This window comes from Diprion similis, chromosome 6 (assembly GCF_021155765.1).
Source record: "Diprion similis isolate iyDipSimi1 chromosome 6, iyDipSimi1.1, whole genome shotgun sequence".
In the NCBI taxonomy this organism is placed as follows: domain Eukaryota; kingdom Metazoa; phylum Arthropoda; class Insecta; order Hymenoptera; family Diprionidae; genus Diprion; species Diprion similis.
The window spans coordinates 14,914,893-14,938,694 of record NC_060110.1 but is presented as its reverse complement, the minus strand read 5'-3'; the positions used below and the strand labels follow the sequence as shown (position 1 = coordinate 14,938,694).

At 41.5% G+C, this 23,802-nt stretch overlaps 1 long non-coding RNA gene across 1 annotated transcript; it reads left to right on the top strand.

Annotated features, from left to right (window-relative positions):
* The first annotated feature begins 469 nt into the window (after window positions 1-469).
* Window positions 470-22,587, top strand: LOC124407193. Its single transcript, XR_006929295.1, has 3 exons — window positions 470-480; window positions 2,239-2,241; window positions 22,496-22,587. It is a non-coding gene; the product is annotated as an uncharacterized LOC124407193 (long non-coding RNA).
* The last annotated feature ends 1,215 nt before the right edge of the window (window positions 22,588-23,802 follow it).

The window sequence follows — 23,802 nt, the reverse complement described above, 5'->3', positions numbered from 1 at the left end:
TTTTTTTTCCTTTACCCACATGATGATTTTTGTGAAAAATTCTCACAAGGCAAATGAACCGATGCTTATTCCATACCGTAAGCTTGATGTGAATTCTCAAGTGTCGATCATTAGTTTTGAGAGGATTGCCTATTTTCGCTGATGTGGCAAATCGCATGGGAAATATTGCACGTGAAAGCTCGGACAAGTACAATGTGTGCGGCTCGTTAATCCTCGTTAAACGCAGGTAATTGTCAGCCGAGGGGAAATACTCACTGGCTTTATTCAGATTGCGCCTTGTATTATCTCATTGTCAGATTCGCGCGTGGTGAGCCTGTTCTTGTCACTTAATCCTGCCGGCTTCCGCCTCGCTAAGTGTTTCTGCAGCACGTTGCTTTATTATATTTGATTACTTTTCTACCTTTGCTGTATATCGTTTGATCGTGAAACGGAACGTTGCGATCACCTGAGTAATGAAGTGAAATAAAGTGAAGTTAATGCGTGTACATATGAGCAAGTTTCCATGACCGCATCTATACGTTCTTCACCATCACGGCGTATCGTCGGTCCAATTAACCAGGTTAAGTGGTAATGAAGGAAATGCAATTCGCGCCGCTGGTAATGTTACTTATCTTTCGATATGAATGATCGAGAATGTGTTTCATCCTCAAGAGTCTCTCATCACTCTCCAGCGGTTGCCTCTCTATCCTGTGCTGTGATTTCGATGCTATTTCTGGTTTATGTAGGTATGTGGAAAGTAATAATACGTAAGTTTGATGTTTTTTTCCACTATTTTACTCCCTGTGATTCTGATAAACTGACAGCTAACTATCGAAACCACTTGTAATTTGTTCGTCAGAATACGTCCTCCATCCGAGAAGTGAGCTATATAGCTATATATCTCAATCTCTTTGAGAGATATCGCGATCAGTGGCAAGGCTAGAACATAGAAATGACGAATGGACAGTTGCTTGAGTAATGAACATCTCGAGTACGTAATGTGCATTGATAGTAATCTTAAGCATACGAGTACGGTATGCTAATCTCTATACTAGATTGATTGATTCTAGATTTTCTGGCCTCCTCTGAAATCTCCACAACAGTGCAGAGCCTCATGGAGATGAGTAAAACTGAATTAGACATTTAAAGGAAAAATTTTAGGTCAATTTAAAAAAAAAATCTCCCCGCCAAGTGAAATTAGAAAAATTTCGATATCGTCAGTTTGTGCAAACGTACCTCAAGCAGGTGCTTACAAGTCGTTAAATCTCGCTAAACAAATCGATGATGAAGAGTCGACGGCTGCAGAAACGGCTGTATAACTTAAGTAAATTCTGTGCAACGTTCTTTGTTTGCAAAAGTTATTGGCGCGGTCGCGGGAGATGGTTTTGATTGTCGGACACCAGGGCGAACGCACTCGTGTTCTATACTCGTACTTGCACGTGAACTTTACACACATCAATAATAATTTACCGGCGCGTATTATGGATATGTGTACCTGCTCGTACGTTATGAGACATGCACATACCGCGGTCCTCGGATACACAGTGAAACGACCGGCACATCTGCGAGGCACGCAGGTCGCCTTGGCTGTGCAAACAGGCCTTGGGTCACGAAGAGGATCCTGCCTGCTCGCAGGACATTCAAGGAGTTTTCCTTGTTTCGCTACAGGCTGGATAGCCTTGCTGAATCCAATTCGCAGAGCACCACCTGTCCTTCATTTCTCTGGTTTCGCGTATTTTACGTGGCGCCTGGCGTCCGGGAATGGAACGGCGATGATAAAGCCATGATTTACCACACCCACGCCCGCAGCTACGTCACGTTCTGAAAATTTTCCAATTAAGCGACTCGTAGGATCCGAGTAAATAATGACCATGCTCACCGTTCAGGTGGACTAAGGTGAGACTATTTACCTGCGTTGGATGCTGGGATCTCTCGAGAATTGTCAGTTGAGCAAAGGCGTAACCAACACGTGCCGCGTTTCACGGGTGGACACCGAACGTACAGCCAAGCACACACTTACACACAACTCGAGATATCGTATTGAACCGGGCAAAGCCTACCGGCTCTTCGTGTCTCTACGTGCAAACGTACATTTTATTGAGTCTCGATCACTTCCGTATTCCACATCTCAAAGATGTGGCAAGGTGATTAGCGCCTTGGTGTGTTATACTGTCTTATCGTTCCATTCCTTGGCGTTGCTCGCGGGCAAACCAGATATTCATTCTTGAACAAGGCGAATGAAATTTAATTATAATTCAGCGAGTCCGCGTGCACTTTATTATCTCGTTTCAATTCGACTGCGATGGTTGAAGATTCCCTGAATATTATTCTAACCTTTTCTCCTTTTCATCTTTGAATCCTCTTAATGATGATCCCCCAAAGTCTTGCTTCTTTTGGTCCACGAAATGTAATTTTGCTGGAGTTGTAGCGTCCATTCAGAGTTGTAAATGGCAGCAACACATTTGAATTCTAATCTATTAATGATGTGCCTTTTTTCAGAGGCGACAAAAGGTGATAAGAAAGTTTGGAGCCTTCGAGAAACCTGTTCAGAGGGAATCCTGTTCAAAAGTCTATTATTCATCGTCGAACGCGTGCCGCTGTGGGACTTCTGTGAGTACAGATGCAATTAATGGTATTTGGACTTGAGCTATTTCACTGGTGCGGTTCGGTTGCCGCTCGTTAACGCTCGTCAGGTCGAGCATACCGGTGCCAGCATCATTGAGACGGTGAGAAACTTGACGAAATGATTCCTGGTTCAGGACAAGTCTCGCTGATGGCTCCGTTATTATACGGAATCAAATAAGAACGACAAAAAGTATAGCAGGGCCCAAGTGGCAGACCGTATTGAATATTTTTTCTGACAAAAACAGAACACAGCACTAAACATGACGAGGAATACGAGCGTGGAATGGACGAGGGAAAAATTATGATTAGTATAGAGTATATCAGTCATAAAGTGTTTGGATGCGGCAATGTGAGCGTAGCTATGATTACATTGATGTTCCGAAGGTAAATTGACATGTCTACATGGCTAGGGGTAACTAAAAATAAGCTAAGAAGATACGGAAACTGTGAATGGTTTTTGTTATTGCAGAAGTCCAATGAAAATAATTGTTTACACAAAGATTGTATTCTATTTACGACTAATAATAAATTGAAATTTCGAACATATTTATGCATTTATGGGATTGTATTACGGCATTGACAAAGTTGTGAATTGATTCTGTAACATGGTATTCCGTTCAATTGCTTAGATGCGGTACATTTCATTTGGATAGCAGGCCGCAGGACAATGTGTAGGAGAGGGAAAACAAAGAGATGTATTGTGAATACATAGAGCCCGCGGGAGCTTTGAACCAAATGAACGAAAGAGAACTGGCGTCAGTGGTACTAACGTTCTCGATAGTTGATCACACAGACTTTAGTCACGAATCGAGATTTTGCGGCTACTGATCATAGGATGTTCTGGCTTCAAATAACAAATTCATAACTAGATAGTTTTGGTTTATTCAATATGCCCCATTTCAGGGACAAATGTTCAAGTGTCGGTGTGTGGTAATTTGATGAGTTGCCGAATAGTATGAAAGCAAAAAAAAAAAGGAATGCAAGAGTATTATTAAACATTACTTAAGGAATCTAATTATTCTGAAAAAAGTGTAATATACATGATCGTGAGCAGAATATGAAAGATATTATATTACACGGTCTCTGTAGTAGGTTATAAGTATAGTTGATGTTGCAGCTTGCGTACAAGCGGAAAGCGCTTCTGTAAGATACGTTACACTGTATGTGATATTATACTGTTGGTATCTTATGTAACAAGAATAGAAGTAAATAAACAAATAAGTGTCGACGTATTTTGTTCTTCATTTCTCTTTCAGTTGCTCATGCGCATTCTTTGGTGTATATGCTGCTTTCCTCGAGGTCCAATGAGACAAGCAAGTGTCATACAAATCGATACAAAGACGACAAATTTTTGACCCAGCAAAGGGAATCGCTAACTGACGCTAACCCCTTTGGATTTGTGTGAAAAATTTCAACGATTCTGTAAGTAGCTGCAATTATTTCTTTGAGCCACTATTCTGACAGAATTTCGCGAGAGGAATCGATTAATCGCAGTCACAATACGCTGCGAGCGATAGCTAATAAGTTACAGCCGAAAAACTGCAGATTTTCATCGTCGTTTCTCTTCTGTTGGTCTTACGCTCTTTTTCATGTGTTTTCTGAGTTCCTGGTGGTCGAATTACCCTAAAGAGGGTCATGCTAATCGATTCGGAGACGGAAAATTTTCGGGTCCGAAAATCGAGAAAAAACTAAGGCTAACCCCTTTGGATTTTTGTCGAAAATTTCGATGATTTTGAGAAGTGCTTCGATCAATTCTTTAAGGCACTTTTCCGACGTAATTTTGCGAGAGGAATCGATTAATCGCAGTCCCAATACGCTGCGAGCGATAAATAAAAAGTTACAGCCGAAAAACTGCTGATTTTCATCGTCATTTCTCAGCTGTTGGTCCTACGCTCTTTTTCATGTGTTTTCTGAGTTCCTGGTGGTCGAATGACCCTAGAAAGGGTCATGCTAATCAATTCGGAGACGCAAAATTTTCGGGTCCGAGAATCGAGAAAAAACTAAGGCTAACCCCTTTGGATTTTTGTCGAAAATTTCGATGATTCTGAAAAGTGCTGCAATCAATTCTTGAGGGCTCTATTCCGACGTAATTTTGCGAGAGGAATCGATTAATCGCAGTCCCAATACGCTGCGAGCGATAGCTAAAAAGTTACAGCCGAAAAACTGCAGATTTTCAACGTCGTTTCTCTGCTGTTGGTCCTACGCTCTTTTTCATGTGTTTTCTGAGTTCCTGGTGGTCGAATTACCCTAGGAAGGGTCATGCTAATCGATTCGGAAACGCAAAATTTTCGGGTCCGAAAATCGAGAAAAAACTAAGGCTTACCCCTTTGGATTTTTGTCGAAAATTTCGATGATTCTGAAAAGTGCTGCAATCAATTCTTTAAGGCTCTATTCCGACGTGATTTTGCGAGAGGAATCGATTATTCGCAGTTCCAATACGCTGCGAGCGATAGCTAAAAAGTTACAGCCGAAAAACTGCTGATTTTCATCGTCATTTCTCTGCTGTTGGTCCTACGCTCTTTTTCATGTGTTTTCTGAGTTCCTGGTGGTCGAATTACCCTAGAAAGGGTCATGCTAATCGATTCGGAGACGAAAAATTTTCGGGTCCGAAAATCGAGAAAAAACTAAGGCTAACCCCTTTGGATTTTTGTCGAAAATTTCGATGATTCTGAAAAGTGCTGCAATCAATTCTTTAAGGCACTTTTCCGACGTAATTTTGCGAGAGGAATCGATTAATCGCAGTCCCAATACGCTGCGAGCGATAGCTAGAAAGTTACAGCCGAAAAACTGCTGATTTTCATCGTCATTTCTCTGCCGTTGGTCCTACGCTCTTTTTCATGTGTTTTCTGAGTTCCTGGTGGTCAAATTACCCTAGAAAGGGTCATGCTAATCGATTCGAAGACGCAAAATTTTCGGTTCCGAAAATCGAGAAAAAACTAAGGCTAACCCCTTTGGATTTTTGTCGAGAATTTCGATGATTCTGGAAAGTGCTGCAATCGATTCTTTAAGGCACTTTTCTGACGTAATTTTGCGAGAGGAATCGATTAATCGCAGTCCCAATACGCTGCGAGCGATAGCTAAAAAGCTACAGCCGAAAAACTGCTGATTTTCATCGTCATTTCTCTGCTGTTGGTCCTACGCTCTTTTTCATGTGTTTTCTGAGTTCCTGGTGGTCGAATTACCCTAGAAAGGGTCATGCTAATCGATTCGGAGACGCAAAATTTTCGGGTCCGAAAATCGAGAAAAAACTAAGGCTAACCCCTTTGGATTTTTGTCGAAAATTTCGATGATTCTGGAAAGTGCTGCAATCAATTCTTGAAGGCACTTTTCCGACGTAATTTTGCGAGAGGAATCGATTAATCGCAGTCCCAATACGCTGCGAGCGATAGCTCAAAAGTTACAGCCGAAAAACTGCTGATTTTCATCGTCATTTCTCTGCTGTTGGTTCTACGCTCTTTTACATGTGTTTTCTGAGTTCCTGGTGGTCGAATTACCCTAGAAAGGGTCATGCTAATCGATTCGAAGACGCAAAATTTTCGGTTCCGAAAATCGAGAAAAAACTAAGGCTAACCCCTTTGGATTTTTGTCGGAAATTTCGATGATTCTGGAAAGTGCTGCAATCAATTCTTTGAGGCACTTTTCCGACGTAATTTTACGAGAGGAATCGATTAATCGCAGTCCCAATACGCTGCGAGCGATAGCTAAAAAGTTACAGCCGAAAAACTGCTGATTTTCATCGTCATTTCTCTGCTGTTGGTCCTACGCTCTTTTTCATGTGTTTTCTGAGTTCCTGGTGGTCGAATTACCCTAGAAAGGGTCATGCTGATCGATTCGGAGACGAAAAATTTTCGGGTCCGAAAATCGAGAAAAAACTAAGGCTAACCCCTTTGGATTTTTGTCGAAAATTTCGATGATCCTGGAAAGTGCTGCAGTCAATTCTTTAAGGCACTTTTCCGACGTAATTTTGCGAGAGGAATCGATTAATCGCAGTCCCAATACGCTGCGAGCGATAGCTAAAAAGTTACAGCCGAAAAACTGCTGATTTTCATCGTCATTTCTCTGCTGTTGGTCCTACGCTCTTTTTCATGTGTTTTCTGAGTTCCTGGTGGTCGAATTACCCTAGAAAGGGTCATGCTAATCGATTCGAAGACGCAAAATTTTCGGTTCCGAAAATCGAGAAAAAACTAAGGCTAACCCCTTTGGATTTTTGTCGGAAATTTCGATGATTCTGGAAAGTGCTGCAATCAATTCTTTAAGGCACTTTTCCGACGTAATTTTACGAGAGGAATCGATTAATCGCAGTCCCAATACGCTGCGAGCGATAGCTAAAAAGTTACAGCCGAAAAACTGCTGATTTTCATCGTCATTTCTCTGCTGTTGGTCCTACGCTCTTTTTCATGTGTTTTCTGAGTTCCTGGTGGTCGAATTACCCTAGAAAGGGTCATGCTGATCGATTCGGAGACGAAAAATTTTCGGGTCCGAAAATCGAGAAAAAACTAAGGCTAACCCCTTTGGATTTTTGTCGAAAATTTCGATGATTCTGGAAAGTGCTGCAGTCAATTCTTTGAGGCACTTTTCCGACGTAATTTTGCGAGAGGAATCGATTAATCGCAGTCCCAATACGCTGCGAGCGATAGCTAAAAAGCTACAGCCGAAAAACTGCTGATTTTCATCGTCATTTCTCTGCTGTTGGTCCTACGCTCTTTTTCATGTGTTTTCTAAGTTCCTGGTGGTCGAATTACCCTAGAAAGGGTCATGCTAATCGATTCGGAGACGCAAAATTTTCGGGTCCGAAAATCGAGAAAAAACTAAGGCTAACCCCTTTGGATTTTTGTCGAAAATTTCGATGATTCTGGAAAGTGCTGCAATCAATTCTTGAAGGCACTTTTCCGACGTAATTTTGCGAGAGGAATCGATTAATCGCAGTCCCAATACGCTGCGAGCGATAGCTCAAAAGTTACAGCCGAAAAACTGCTGATTTTCATCGTCATTTCTCTGCTGTTGGTTCTACGCTCTTTTACATGTGTTTTCTGAGTTCCTGGTGGTCGAATTACCCTAGAAAGGGTCATGCTAATCGATTCGAAGACGCAAAATTTTCGGTTCCGAAAATCGAGAAAAAACTAAGGCTAACCCCTTTGGATTTTTGTCGGAAATTTCGATGATTCTGGAAAGTGCTGCAATCAATTCTTTGAGGCACTTTTCCGACGTAATTTTACGAGAGAAATCGATTAATCGCAGTCCCAATACGCTGCGAGCGATAGCTAAAAAGTTACAGCCGAAAAACTGCTGATTTTCATCGTCATTTCTCTGCTGTTGGTCCTACGCTCTTTTTCATGTGTTTTCTGAGTTTCTGGTGGTCGAATTACCCTAGAAAGGGTCATGCTGATCGATTCGGAGACGAAAAATTTTCGGGTCCGAAAATCGAGAAAAAACTAAGGCTAACCCCTTTGGATTTTTGTCGAAAATTTCGATGATCCTGGAAAGTGCTGCAGTCAATTCTTTGAGGCACTTTTCCGACGTAATTTTACGAGAGGAATCGATTAATCGCAGTCCCAATACGCTGCGAGCGATAGCTAAAAAGTTACAGCCGAAAAACTGCTGATTTTCATCGTCATTTCTCTGCTGTTGGTCCTACGCTCTTTTTCATGTGTTTTCTGAGTTCCTGGTGGTCGAATTACCCTAGAAAGGGTCATGCTGATCGATTCGGAGACGAAAAATTTTCGGGTCCGAAAATCGAGAAAAAACTAAGGCTAACCCCTTTGGATTTTTGTCGAAAATTTCGATGATTCTGGAAAGTGCTGCAGTCAATTCTTTAAGGCACTTTTCCGACGTAATTTTGCAAGAGGAATCGATTAATCGCAGTCCCGAAACGCTGCGAGCGATAGCTAAAAAGTTACAGCCAAAAAACTGCTGATTTTCATCGTCATTTCTCTGCCGTTGATCCTACGCTCTTTTTCATGTGTTTTCTGAGTTCCTGGTGGTCGAATTACCCTAGAAAGGGTCATGCTAATCGATTCGAAGACGCAAAATTTTCGGTTCCGAAAATCGAGAAAAAACTAAGGCTAACCCCTTTGGATTTTTGTCGAAAATTTCGATGATTCTGGAAAGTGCTGCAATCAATTCTTTGAGGCACTTTTCCGACGTAATTTTGCGAGGGGAATCGATTAATCGCAGTCCCAATACGCTGCGAGCGATAGCTAAAAAGTTACAGCCGAAAAACTGCTGATTTTCATCGTCATTTCTCTGCTGTTGGTCCTACGCTCTTTTTCATGTGTTTTCTGAGTTCCTGGTGGTCGAATTACCCTAGAAAGGGTCATGCTAATCGATTCGGAGACGCAAAATTTTCGGTTCCGAAAATCGAGAAAAAACTAAGGCTTACCCCTTTGGATTTTTGTCGAAAATTTCGATGATTCTGAAAAGTGCTGCAATCAATTCTTTAAGGCTCTATTCCGACGTAATTTTGCGAGAGGAATCGATTAATCGCAGTTCCAATACGCTGCGAGCGATAGCTAAAAAGTTACAGCCGAAAAACTGCTGATTTTCATCGTCATTTCTCTGCCGTTGGTCCTACGCTCTTTTTCATGTGTTTTCTGAGTTCCTGGTGGTCGAATTACCCTAGAAAGGGTCATGCTAATCGATTCGGAGACGAAAAATTTTCGGGTCCGAAAATCGAGAAAAAACTAAGGCTAACCCCTTTGGATTTTTGTCGAAAATTTCGATGATTCTGAAAAGTGCTGCAATCAATTCTCTAAGGCAATTTTCCGACGTAATTTTGCGAGAGGAATCGATTAATCGCAGTCCCAATACGCTGCGAGCGATAGCTAAAAAGTTACAGCCGAAAAACTGCTGATTTTCATCGTCATTTCTCTGCCGTTGGTCCTACGCTCTTTTCCATGTGTTTTCTGAGTTCCTGGTGGTCAAATTACCCTAGAAAGGGCCATGCTAATCGATTCGAAGACGCAAAATTTTCGGTTCCGAAAATCGAGAAAAAACTAAGGCTAACCCCTTTGGATTTTTGTCGAAAATTTCGATGATTCTGGAAAGTGCTGCAATCAATTCTTTAAGGCACTTTTCTGACGTAATTTTGCGAGAGGAATCGATTAATCGCAGTCCCAATACGCTGCGAGCGATAGCTAAAAAGCAACAGCCGAAAAACTGCTGATTTTCATCGTCATTTCTCTGCTGTTGGCCCTACGCTCTTTTTCAGGTGTTTTCTGAGTTTCTGGTGGTCGAATTACCCTAGAAAGGGTCATGCTAATCGATTCGGAGACGCAAAATTTTCGGGTCCGAAAATCGAGAAAAAACTAAGGCTAACCCCTTTGGATTTTTGTCGAAAATTTCGATGATTCTGGAAAATGCTGCAATCAATTCTTTAAGGCACTTTTCCGACGTAATTTTGCGACAGGAATCGATTAATCGCAGTCCCAATACGCTGCGAGCGATAGCTCAAAAGTTACAGCCGAAAAACTGCTGATTTTCATCGTCATTTCTCTGCTGTTGGTCCTACGCTCTTTTACATGTGTTTTCTGAGTTCCTGGTGGTCGAATTACCCTAGAAAGGGTCATGCTAATCGATTCGAAGACGCAAAATTTTCGGTTCCGAAAATCGAGAGAAAACTAAGGCTAACCCCTTTGGATTTTTGTCGAAAATTTCGATGATTCTGGAAAGTGCTGCAATCGATTCTTTAAGGCACTTTTCCGACGTAATTTTGCGAGAGGAATCGATTAATCGCAGTCCCAATACGCTGCGAGCGATAGCTAAAAAGTTACAGCCGAAAAACTGCTGATTTTCATCGTCATTTCTCTGCTGTTGGTCCTACGCTCTTTTTCATGTGTTTTCTGAGTTCCTGGTGGTCGAATTACCCTAGAACGGGTCATGCTGATCGATTCGGAGACGAAAAATTTTCGGGTCCGAAAATCGAGAAAAAACTAAGGCTAACCCCTTTGGATTTTTGTCGAAAATTTCGATGATTCTGGAAAGTGCTGCAGTCAATTCTTTAAGGCACTTTTCCGACGTAATTTTGCGAGAGGAATCGATTAATCGCAGTCCCAATACGCTGCGAGCGATAGCTAAAAAGTTACAGCCAAAAAACTGCTGATTTTCATCGTCATTTCTCTGCCGTTGATCCTACGCTCTTTTTCATGTGTTTTCTGAGTTCCTGGTGGTCGAATTACCCTAGAAAGGGTCATGCTAATCGATTCGAAGACGCAAAATTTTCGGTTCCGAAAATCGAGAAAAAACTAAGGCTAACCCCTTTGGATTTTTGTCGAAAATTTCGATGATTCTGGAAAGTGCTGCAATCAATTCTTTGAGGCACTTTTCCGACGTAATTTTGCGAGAGGAATCGATTAATCGCAGTCCCAATACGCTGCGAGCGATAGCTAAAAAGCTACAGCCGAAAAACTGTTGATTTTCATCGTCATTTCTCTGCTGTTGGTCCTACGCTCTTTTTCATGTGTTTTCTGAGTTCCTGGTGGTCGAATTACCCTAGAAAGGGTCATGCTAATCGATTGGAAGACGCAAAATTTTCGGTTTGGAAAATCGAGAAAAAACTAAGGCTAACCCCTTTGGATTTTTGTCGAAAATTTCGATGATTCTGGAAAGTGCTGCAATTAATTCTTTAAGGCACTTTTCCGACGTAATTTTGCGAGAGGAATCGATTAATCGCAGTCCCAATACGCTGCGAGCGATAGCTAAAAAGCTACAGCCGAAAAACTGTTGATTTTCATCGTCATTTCTCTGCTGTTGGTCCTACGCTCTTTTTCATGTGTTTTCTGAGTTCCTGGTGGTCGAATTACCCTAGAAAGGGTCATGCTAATCGATTCGGAGACGAAAAATTTTCGGGTCCGAAAATCGAGAAAAAACTAAGGCTAACCCCTTTGGATTTTCGTCGAAAATTTCGATGATTCTGGAAAGTGCTGCAATCAATTCTTTAAGGCTCTATTCCGACGTAATTTTGCGAGAGGAATTGATTAATCGCAGTTCCAATACGCTGCGAGCGATAGCTAAAAAGTTACAGCCGAAAAACTGCTGATTTTCATCGTCATTTCTCTGCCGTTGGTCCTACGCTCTTTTTCATGTGTTTTCTGAGTTCCTGGTGGTCAAATTACCCTAGAAAGGGTCATGCTAATCGATTCGAAGACGCAAAATTTTCGGTTCCGAAAATCGAGAAAAAACTAAGGCTAACCCCTTTGGATTTTTGTCGAAAATTTCGATGATTCTGGAAAGTGCTGCAATTAATTCGTTAAGGCACTTTTCCGGCGTAATTTTGCGAGAGGAATCGATTAATCGCAGTCCCAATACGCTGCGAGCGATAGCTAAAAAGCTACAGCCGAAAAACTGTTGATTTTCATCGTCATTTCTCTGCTGTTGGTCCTACGCTCTTTTTCATGTGTTTTCTGAGTTCCTGGTGGTCGAATTACCCTAGAAAGGGTCATGCTAATCGATTCGGAGACGAAAAATTTTCGGGTCCGAAAATCGAGAAAAAACTAAGGCTAACCCCTTTGGATTTTTGTCGAAAATTTCGATGATTCTGAAAAGTGCTGCAATCAATTCTCTAAGGCACTTTTTCGACGTAATTTTGCGAGAGGAATCGATTAATCGCAGTCCCAATACGCTGCGAGCGATAGCTAAAAAGTTACAGCCGAAAAACTGCTGATTTTCATCGTCATTTCTCTGCCGTTGGTCCTACGCTCTTTTTCATGTGTTTTCTGAGTTCCTGGTGGTCAAATTACCCTAGAAAGGGCCATGCTAATCGATTCGAAGACGCAAAATTTTCGGTTCCGAAAATCGAGAAAAAACTAAGGCTAACCCCTTTGGATTTTTGTCGAAAATTTCGATGATTCTGGAAAGTGCTGCAATCAATTCTTTAAGGCACTTTTCTGACGTCATTTTGCGAGAGGAATCGATTAATCGCAGTCCCAATACGCTGCGAGCGATAGCTAAAAAGCTACAGCCGAAAAACTGCTGATTTTCATCGTCATTTCTCTGCTGTTGGCCCGACGCTCTTTTTCATGTGTTTTCTGAGTTCCTGGTGGTCGAATTACCCTAGAAAGGGTCATGCTAATCGATTCGGAGACGCAAAATTTTCGGGTCCGAAAATCGAGAAAAAACTAAGGCTAACCCCTTTGGATTTTTGTCGAAAATTTCGATGATTCTGGAAAGTGCTGCAATCAATTCTTTAAGGCACTTTTCCGACGTAATTTTGCGAGAGGAATCGATTAATCGCAGTCCCAATACGCTGCGAGCGATAGCTCAAAAGTTACAGCCGAAAAACTGCTGATTTTCATCGTCATTTCTCTGCTGTTGGTCCTACGCTCTTTTACATGTGTTTTCTGAGTTCCTGGTGGTCGAATTACCCTAGAAAGGGTCATGCTAATCGATTCGAAGACGCAAAATTTTCGGTTCCGAAAATCGAGAGAAAACTAAGGCTAACCCCTTTGGATTTTTGTCGAAAATTTCGATGATTCTGGAAAGTGCTGCAATCGATTCTTTAAGGCACTTTTCCGACGTAATTTTGCGAGAGGAATCGATTAATCGCAGTCCCAATACGCTGCGAGCGATACCTAAAAAGTTACAGCCGAAAAACTGCTGATTTTCATCGTCATTTCTCTGCTGTTGGTTCTACGCTCTTTTTCATGTGTTTTCTGAGTTCCTGGTGGTCGAATTACCCTAGAAAGGGTCATGCTAATCGATTCGGAGACGAAAAATTTTCGGGTCCGAAAATCGAGAAAAAACTAACGCTAACCCCTTTGGATTTTTGTCGAAAATTTCGATGATTCTGGAAAGTGCGGCAATCAATTCTTGGAGGCACTTTTCCGACGTAATTTTGCGAGAGGAATCGATTAATCGCAGTCCCAATACACTGCGAGCGATAGCTAAAAAGTTACAGCCGAAAAACTGCTGATTTTCATCGTCATTTCTCTGCCGTTGGTCCTACGCTCTTTTTCATGTGTTTTCTGAGTTCCTGGTGGTCGAATTACCCTAGAAAGGGTCATGCTAATCGATTCGAAGACGCAAAATTTTCGGTTCCGAAAATCGAGAAAAAACTAAGGCTAACCCCTTTGGATTTTTGTCGAAAATTTCGATGATTCTGGAAAGTGCTGCAATTAATTCTTTAAGGCACTTTTCCGACGTAATTTTGCGAGAGGAATCGATTAATCACAGTCCCAATACGCTGCGAGCGATAGCTAAAAAGTTACAGCCGAAAAACTGCTGATTTTCATCGTCATTTCTCTGCTGTTGGTCCTACGCTCTTTTTCATGTGTTTTCTGAGTTCCTGGTGGTCGAATTACCCTAGAAAGGGTCATGCTAATCGATTCGAAGACGCAAAATTTTCGGTTCCGAAAATCGAGAAAAAACTAAGGCTAACCCCTTTGGATTTTTGTCGAAAATTTCGATGATTCTGGAAAGTGCTGCAATTAATTCTTTAAGGCACTTTTCCGACGTAATTTTGCGAGAGAAATCGATTAATCGCAGTCCCAATACGCTGCGAGCGATAGCTAAAAAGTTACAGCCGAAAAACTGCTGATTTTCATCGTCATTTCTCTGCCGTTGGTCCTACGCTCTTTTTCATGTGTTTTCTGAGTTCCTGGTGGTCGAATTACCCTAGAAAGGGTCATGCTAATCGATTCGGAGACGCAAAATTTTCGGGTCCGAAAATCGAGAAAAAACTAAGGCTTACCCCTTTGGATTTTTGTCGAAAATTTCGATGATTCTGAAAAGTGCTGCAATCAATTCTTTAAGGCTCTATTCCGACGTAATTTTGCGAGAGGAATCGATTAATCGCAGTCCCAATACGCTGCGAGCGATAGCTAAAAAGTTACAGCCGAAAAACTGCTGATTTTCATCGTCATTTCTCTGCCGTTGGTCCTACGCCCTTTTTCATGTGTTTTCTGAGTTCCTGGTGGTCGAATTACCCTAGAAAGGGTCATGCTAATCGATTCGAAGACGCAAAATTTTCGGTCCCGAAAATCGAGAAAAAACTAAGGCTAACCCCTTTGGATTTTTGTCGGAAATTTCGATGATTCTGGAAAGTGCTGCAATCAATTCTTTAAGGCACCTTTCCGACGTAATTTCACGAGAGGAATCGATTAATCGCAGTCCCAATACGCTGCGAGCGATAGCTAAAAAGTTACAGCCGAAAAACTGCTGATTTTCATCGTCATTTCTCTGCCGTTGGTCCTACGCTCTTTTTCATGTGTTTTCTGAGTTCCTGGTGGTCGAATGACCCTAGAAAGGGTCATGCTAATCGATTCGGAGACGCAAAATTTTCGGGTCCGAAAATCGAGAAAAAACTAAGGCTTACCCCTTTGGATTTTTGTCGAAAATTTCGATGATTCTGAAAAGTGCTGCAATCAATTCTTTAAGGCTCTATTCCGACGTAATTTTGCGAGAGGAATCGATTAATCGCAGTTCCAATACGCTGCGAGCGATAGCTAAAAAGTTACAGCCGAAAAACTGCTGATTTTCATCGTCATTTCTCTGCCGTTGGTCCTACGCTCTTTTTCATGTGTTTTCTGAGTTCCTGGTGGTCGAATTACCCTAGAAAGGGTCATGCTAATCGATTCGAAGACGCAAAATTTTCGGTTCCGAAAATCGAGAAAAAACTAAGGCTAACCCCTTTGGATTTTTGTCGAAAATTTCGATGATTCTGGAAAGTGCTGCAATTAATTCTTTAAGGCACTTTTCCGACGTAATTTTGCGAGAGGAATCGATTAATCGCAGTCCCAATACGCTGCGAGCGATAGCTAAAAAGTTACAGCCGAAAAACTGCTGATTTTCATCGTCATTTCTCTGCTGTTGATCCTACGCTCTTTTTCATGTGTTTTCTGAGTTCCTGGTGGTCGAATTACCCTAGAAAGGGTCATGCTAATCGATTCGAAGACGCAAAATTTTCGGTTCCGAAAATCGAGAAAAAACTAAGGCTAACCCCTTTGGATTTTTGTCGAAAATTTCGATGATTCTGGAAAGTGCTGCAATTAATTCTTTAAGGCACTTTTCCGACGTAATTTTGCGAGAGAAATCGATTAATCGCAGTCCCAATACGCTGCGAGCGATAGCTAAAAAGTTACAGCCGAAAAACTGCTGATTTTCATCGTCATTTCTCTGCCGTTGGTCCTACGCTCTTTTTCATGTGTTTTCTGAGTTCCTGGTGGTCGAATTACCCTAGAAAGGGTCATGCTAATCGATTCGGAGACGCAAAATTTTCGGGTCCGAAAATCGAGAAAAAACTAAGGCTTACCCCTTTGGATTTTTGTCGAAAATTTCGATGATTCTGAAAAGTGCTGCAATCAATTCTTTAAGGCTCTATTCCGACGTAATTTTGCGAGAGGAATCGATTAATCGCAGTTCCAATACGCTGCGAGCGATAGCTAAAAAGTTACAGCCGAAAAACTGCTGATTTTCATCGTCATTTCTCTGCTGTTGGTCCTACGCTCTTTTTCATGTGTTTTCTGAGTTCCTGGTGGTCGAATTACCCTAGAAAGGGTCATGCTAATCGATTCGGAGACGAAAAATTTTCGGGTCCGAAAATCGAGAAAAAACTAAGGCTAACCCCTTTGGATTTTTGTCGAAAATTTCGATGATTCTGAAAAGTGCTGCAATCAATTCTCTAAGGCACTTTTCCGACGTAATTTTGCGGGAGGAATCGATTAATCGCAGTCCCAATACGCTGCGAGCGATAGCTAAAAAGTTACAGCCGAAAAACTGCTGATTTTCATCGTCATTTCTCTGCCGTTGGTCCTACGCTCTTTTTCATGTGTTTTCTGAGTTCCTGGTGGTCAAATTACCCTAGAAAGGGCCATGCTGATCGATTCGAAGACGCAAAATTTTCGGTTCCGAAAATCGAGAAAAAACTAAGGCTAACCCCTTTGGATTTTTGTCGAAAATTTTGATGATTCTGGAAAGTGCTGCAATTAATTCTTTAAGGCACTTTTCCGACGTAATTTTGCGAGAGGAATCGATTAATCGCAGTCCCAATACGCTGCGAGCGATAGCTAAAAAGTTACAGCCGAAAAACTGCTGATTTTCATCGTCATTTCTCTGCCGTTGGTCCTACGCTCTTTTTCATGTGTTTTCTGAGTTCCTGGTGGTCAAATTACCCTAGAAAGGGCCATGCTAATCGATTCGAAGACGCAAAATTTTCGGTTCCGAAAATCGAGAAAAAACTAAGGCTAACCCCTTTGGATTTTTGTCGAAAATTTCGATGATTCTGGAAAGTGCTGCAATCAATTCTTTAAGGCACTTTTCTGACGTAATTTTGCGAGAGGAATCGATTAATCGCAGTCCCAATACGCTGCGAGCGATAGCTAAAAAGCTACAGCCGAAAAACTGCTGATTTTCATCGTCATTTCTCTGCTGTTGGCCCTACGCTCTTTTTCATGTGTTTTCTGAGTTCCTGGTGGTCGAATTACCCTAGAAAGGGTCATGCTAATCGATTCGGAGACGCAAAATTTTCGGGTCCGAAAATCGAGAAAAAACTAAGGCTAACCCCTTTGGATTTTTGTCGAAAATTTCGATGATTCTGAAAAGTGCTGCAATCAATTCTCTAAGGCACTTTTCCGACGTAATTTTGCGAGAGGAATCGATTAATCGCAGTCCCAATACGCTGCGAGCGATAGCTAAAAAGTTACAGCCGAAAAACTGCTGATTTTCATCGTCATTTCTCTGCCGTTGGTCCTACGCTCTTTTTCATGTGTTTTCTGAGTTCCTGGTGGTCGAATTACCCTAGAAAGGGTCATGCCAATCGATTCGAAGACGCAAAATTTTCGGTTCCGAAAATCGAGAGAAAACTAAGGCTAACCCCTTTGGATTTTTGTCGAAAATTTCGATGATTCTGGAAAGTGCTGCAATCGATTCTTTAAGGCACTTTTCCGACGTAATTTTGCGAGAGGAATCGATTAATCGCAGTCCCAATACGCTGCGAGCGATAGCTAAAAAGTTACAGCCGAAAAACTGCTGATTTTCATCGTCATTTCTCTGCCGTTGGTCCTACGCCCTTTTTCATGTGTTTTCTGAGTTCCTGGTGGTCGAATTACCCTAGAAAGGGTCATGCTAATCGATTCGAAGACGCAAAATTTTCGGTCCCGAAAATCGAGAAAAAACTAAGGCTAACCCCTTTGGATTTTTGTCGGAAATTTCGATGATTCTGGAAAGTGCTGCAATCAATTCTTTAAGGCACCTTTCCGACGTAATTTCACGAGAGGAATCGATTAATCGCAGTCCCAATACGCTGCGAGCGATAGCTAAAAAGTTACAGCCGAAAAACTGCTGATTTTCATCGTCATTTCTCTGCTGTTGGTCCTACGCTCTTTTTCATGTGTTTTCTGAGTTCCTGGTGGTCGAATTACCCTAGAAAGGGTCATGCTAATCGATTCGGAGACGAAAAATTTTCGGGTCCGAAAATCGAGAAAAAACTAAGGCTAACCCCTTTGGATTTTTGTCGAAAATTTCGATGATTCTGGAAAGTGCTGCAATCAATTCTTGAAGGCACTTTTCCGACGTAATTTTGCGAGAGGAATCGATTAATCGCAGTCCCAATACGCTGCGAGCGATAGCTCAAAAGTTACAGCCGAAAAACTGCTGATTTTCATCGTCATTTCTCTGCTGTTGGTCCTACGCTCTTTTACATGTGTTTTCTGAGTTCCTGGTGGTCGAATTACCCTAGAAAGGGTCATGCTAATCGATTCGAAGACGCAAAATTTTCGGTTCCGAAAATCGAGAAAAAACTAAGGCTAACCCCTTTGGATTTTTGTCAAAAATTTCGATGATTCTGGAAAGCGCTGCAATTAATTCTTTAAGGCACTTTTCCGCCGTAATTTTGCGAGAGGAATCGATTAATCGCAGTCCCAATACGCTGCGAGCGATAGCTAAAAAGCTACAGCCGAAAAACTGTTGATTTTCATCGTCATTTCTCTGCTGTTGGTCCTACGCTCTTTTTCATGTGTTTTCTGAGTTCCTGGTGGTCGAATTACCCTAGAAAGGGTCATGCTAATCGATTCGAAGACGCAAAATTTTCGGTTTCGAAAATCGAGAAAAAACTAAGGCTAACCCCTTTGGATTTTTGTCGAAAATTTCGATGATTCTGGAAAGTGCTGCAGTCAATTCTTTAAGGCACTTTTCCGACGTAATTTTGCAAGAGGAATCGATTAATCGCAGTCCCAATACGCTGCGAGCGATAGCTAAAAAGTTACAGCCGAAAAACTGCTGATTTTCATCGTCATTTCTCTGCTGTTGGTCCTACGCTCTTTTTCATGTGTTTTCTGAGTTCCTGGTCGTCGAATTACCCTAGAAAAGGTCATGCTAATCGATTCGGAGACGCAAAATTTTCGGGTCCGAAAATCGAGAAAAAACTAAGGCTAACCCCTTTGGATTTTTGTCGAAAATTTCGATGATTCTGAAAAGTGCTGCAATCAATTCTCTAAGGCACTTTTCCGACGTAATTTTGCGAGAGGAATCGATTAATCGCAGTCCCAATACGCTGCGAGCGATAGCTAAAAAGTTACAGCCGAAAAACTGCTGATTTTCATCGTCATTTCTCTGCCGTTGGTCCTACGCTCTTTTTCATGTGTTTTCTGAGTTCCTGGTGGTCGAATTACCCTAGAAAGGGTCATGCTAATCGATTCGAAGACGCAAAATTTTCGGTTCCGAAAATCGAGAGAAAACTAAGGCTAACCCCTTTGGATTTTTGTCGAAAATTTCGATGATTCTGGAAAGTGCTGCAATCGATTCTTTAAGGCACTTTTCCGACGTAATTTTGCGAGAGGAATCGATTAATCGCAGTCCCAATACGCTTCGAGCGATAGCTAAAAAGTTACAGCCGAAAAACTGCTGATTTTCATCGTCATTTCTCTGCTGTTGGTTCTACGCTCTTTTTCATGTGTTTTCTGAGTTCCTGGTGGTCGAATTACCCTAGAAAGGGTCATGCTAATTGATTCGGAGACGAAAAATTTTCGGGTCCGAAAATCGAGAAAAAACTAAGGCTAACCCCTTTGGATTTTTGTCGAAAATTTCGATGATTCTGGAAAGTGCTGCAATCAATTCTTGAAGGCACTTTTCCGACGTAATTTTGCGAGAGGAATCGATTAATCGCAGTCCCAATACGCTGCGAGCGATAGCTAAAAAGTTACAGCCGAAAAACTGCTGATTTTCATCGTCATTTCTCTGCCGTTGGTCCTACGCTCTTTTGCATGTGTTTTCTGAGTTCCTGGTGGTCGAATTACCCTAGAAAGGGTCATGCTAATCGATTCGAAGACGCAAATTTTTCGGTCCCGAAAATCGAGAAAAAACTAAGGCTAACCCCTTTGGATTTTTGTCGGAAATTTCGATGATTCTGGAAAGTGCTGCAATCAATTCTTTAAGGCACCTTTCCGACGTAATTTCACGAGAGGAATCGATTAATCGCAGTCCCAATACGCTGCGAGCGATAGCTAAAAAGTTACAGCCGAAAAACTGCTGATTTTCATCGTCATTTCTCTGCTGTTGGTCCTACGCTCTTTTTCATGTGTTTTCTGAGTTCCTGGTGGTCGAATTACCCTAGAAAGGGTCATGCTAATCGATTCGGAGACGCAAAATTTTCGGGTCCGAAAATCGAGAAAAAACTAAGGCTAACCCCTTTGGATTTTTGTCGAAAATTTCGATGATTCTGGAAAGTGCTGCAATCAATTCTTGAAGGCACTTTTCCGACGTAATTTTGCGAGAGGAATCGATTAATCGCAGTCCCAATACGCTGCGAGCGATAGCTCAAAAGTTACAGCCGAAAAACTGCTGATTTTCATCGTCATTTCTCTGCTGTTGGTCCTACGCTCTTTTACATGTGTTTTCTGAGTTCCTGGTGGTCGAATTACCCTAGAAAGGGTCATGCTAATCGATTCGAAGACGCAAAATTTTCGGTTCCGAAAATCGAGAAAAAACTAAGGCTAACCCCTTTGGATTTTTGTCAAAAATTTCGATGATTCTGGAAAGCGCTGCAATTAATTCTTTAAGGCACTTTTCCGGCGTAATTTTGCGAGAGGAATCGATTAATCGCAGTCCCAATACGCTGCGAGCGATAGCTAAAAAGCTACAGCCGAAAAACTGTTGATTTTCATCGTCATTTCTCTGCTGTTGGTCCTACGCTCTTTTTCATGTGTTTTCTGAGTTCCTGGTGGTCGAATTACCCTAGAAAGGGTCATGCTAATCGATTCGGAGACGAAAAATTTTCGGGTCCGAAAATCGAGAAAAAACTAAGGCTAACCCCTTTGGATTTTTGTCGAAAATTTCGATGATTCTGGAAAGTGCTGCAATCAATTCTTTAAGGCCCTTTTCCGACGTAATTTTACGAGAGGAATCGATTAATCGCAGTCCCAATACGCTGCGAGCGATAGCTAAAAAGTTACAGCCGAAAAACTGCTGATTTTCATCGTCATTTCTCTGCTGTTGGTCCTACGCTCTTTTTCATGTGTTTTCTGAGTTCCTGGTGGTCGAATTACCCTAGAAAGGGTCATGCTAATCGATTCGGAGACGAAAAATTTTCGGGTCCGAAAATCGAGAAAAAACTAAGGCTAACCCCTTTGGATTTTTGTCGAAAATTTCGATGATTCTGGAAAGTGCTGCAATCAATTCTTTAAGGCCCTTTTCCGACGTAATTTTACGAGAGGAATCGATTAATCGCAGTCCCAATACGCTGCGAGCGATAGCTAAAAAGTTACAGCCGAAAAACTGCTGATTTTCATCGTCATTTCTCTGCTGTTGGTCCTACGCTCTTTTTCATGTGTTTTCTGAGTTCCTGGTGGTCGAATTACCCTAGAAAGGGTCATGCTAATCGATTCGGAGACGCAAAATTTTCGGGTCCGAAAATCGAGAAAAAACTAAGGCTAACCCCTTTGGATTTTTGTCGAAAATTTCGATGATTCTGGAAAGTGCTGCAATCAATTCTTTAAGGCATTTTTCCGACGTAATTTTGCGAGAGGAATCGATTAATCGCAGTCCCAATACGCTGCGAGCGATAGCTAAAAAGTTACAGCCGAAAAACTGCTGATTTTCATCGTCATTTCTCTGCTGTTGGTCCTACGCTCTTTTTCATGTGTTTTCTGAGTTCCTGGTGGTCGAATTACCCTAGAAAGGGTCATGCTAATCGATTCGGAGACGAAAAATTTTCGGGTCCGAAAATCGAGAAAAAACTAAGGCTAACCCCTTTGGATTTTTGTCGAAAATTCCGATGATTCTGAAAAGTGCTGCAATCAATTCTCTAAGGCACTTTTCCGACGTAATTTTGCGAGAGGAATCGATTAATCGCAGTCCCAATACGCTGCGAGCGATAGCTAAAAAGTTACAGCCGAAAAACTGCTGATTTTCATCGTCATTTCTCTGCCGTTGGTCCTACGCTCTTTTTCATGTGTTTTCTGAGTTCCTGGTGGTCGAATTACCCTAGAAAGGCTCATGCTAATCGATTCGGAGACGCAAAATTTTCGGGTCCGAAAATCGTGAGAAAACTAAGGCTAACCCCTTTGGATTTTTGTCGAAAATTTCGATGATTCTGAAAAGTGCTGCAATCAATTCTTCAAGGCACCATTCCGACGTAATTTTGCGAGAGAAATCAATTGAGCCCAGGCTGAATACGCTGCGATTAAGGGATTAAAAGTTACAGCCAATAATCGAAACATCCTTTTCGTCAGATTTCTGCTTCTGGTCTCTTCGTCGCAATTTTCGGGCCATTGGTCTTACGCTCCTACACATGTGTTTGCTTAGTTTCAGAGGGTCTAATTGAAGTATAAACGGTCATATATATCGATTACGAGACAAAAAAGATTCGACTCTCAAGACAGCAATTGATTGTCGTTCAAAAAATCTCCGGATCCAGAAATCTTGTAAAGCAAAGCTCACTGATTCGAGCAACAGTTCGATAGGTAAGTATACAAACATGGAATTTGGTGAAGGGATTTCGAAAAGGTGCTGAAGAAAAACCGCAAATTCATAGTGACAAACTTTTTGTTTATTTATTATACCTTAAATCTAGTACAAGTGTTCGAGTGTCAGTGTGTAGTCATTCGGCAAGTTGTTAAATAATATTCTCAAAGGGAAAAGATAAACAGAAGTTCAATAATATGAATAAACATTTCTGAAAACATCCGATCATTACAAGAGGAAAAAAGCGTACAAAATTTATTATTTCAAATAGGATATAAAAGATATTTAATCAGATGAAAACTGTTGCAGTTTATAAGTAGGAATAGTTGAAATTGCGGCTTGCGTACACACGCAACGCTCCTCTGCAGGATTCGACGCACTATGCATGACATCATATTGTTTTTATTTCATGTAACCTGAATTAGAATGATAAAGTAAACCAATTTTTTCACATTCTCTGCGAATTTGTCCAGCTCTTGGCCCCACGCTTTGTTTGGCGTCTATTTTGCCTTACCGAGCGTCTGATCAGTCTGGAAGGGTTCAAGCAAATCGATTCTGAAACGAAAGATTTCGCGTCTCAAGAAAATAAGGCTAATCGCTTCGGATTCTTACTGGAAGTTGCAACGTTTTTGAATAATGCTGGAATCGATTATCAGACGCAAGTCATCGAAGTCATTTTGCAAGGGAATTGATTGCGCGTAGTCCAGTATCTCTGCGAGCAACGGATCAAGAAAGATAGCCTATTAACGAAAAATATCTTCTTCAGGGTGCCTAAAAAAAACCTCATTTTTTCCATTGGTCACTTCATGAAACAATACTTGATATCGCGACATGAAACCCTGTGAAAGGAAAACGTTGTGCCACTCTTTTGTAGAGATAGCGCATAGAAATTCTGTATTCGCCATTTCATTAACATGTATAAGGTAAGCGTACCGATAACACGTTGAAACCCAACTATTCAAGCCTTTATCTTCCAAGATTCTGAATTGCCGGTACAAATTGTAAGTTTCTCGATGGCTAAAACCAATTGCTAAAGGGTTAGACGTTACAAATTTAGTTTTTGTTAATTTTAGAACTAAAAATTAAAGATACACATCCAAGAAGGTCAATAATTGAGACAGGCTCAATAATCGGTGCACTCACCTTAATAAGAAATCCAAATCTGACGACCGAATAACAATTATCGTTTCTCTGTACAATGGACGGAACTTTTTGTGGTAGCGTTTGATAACTCACTTGGTTCCCTTCAAAACGAGGCATCGTAGAAAAAATCGGTACCTAGGATAAACTTTCTTCCATGCATTTGTGGGG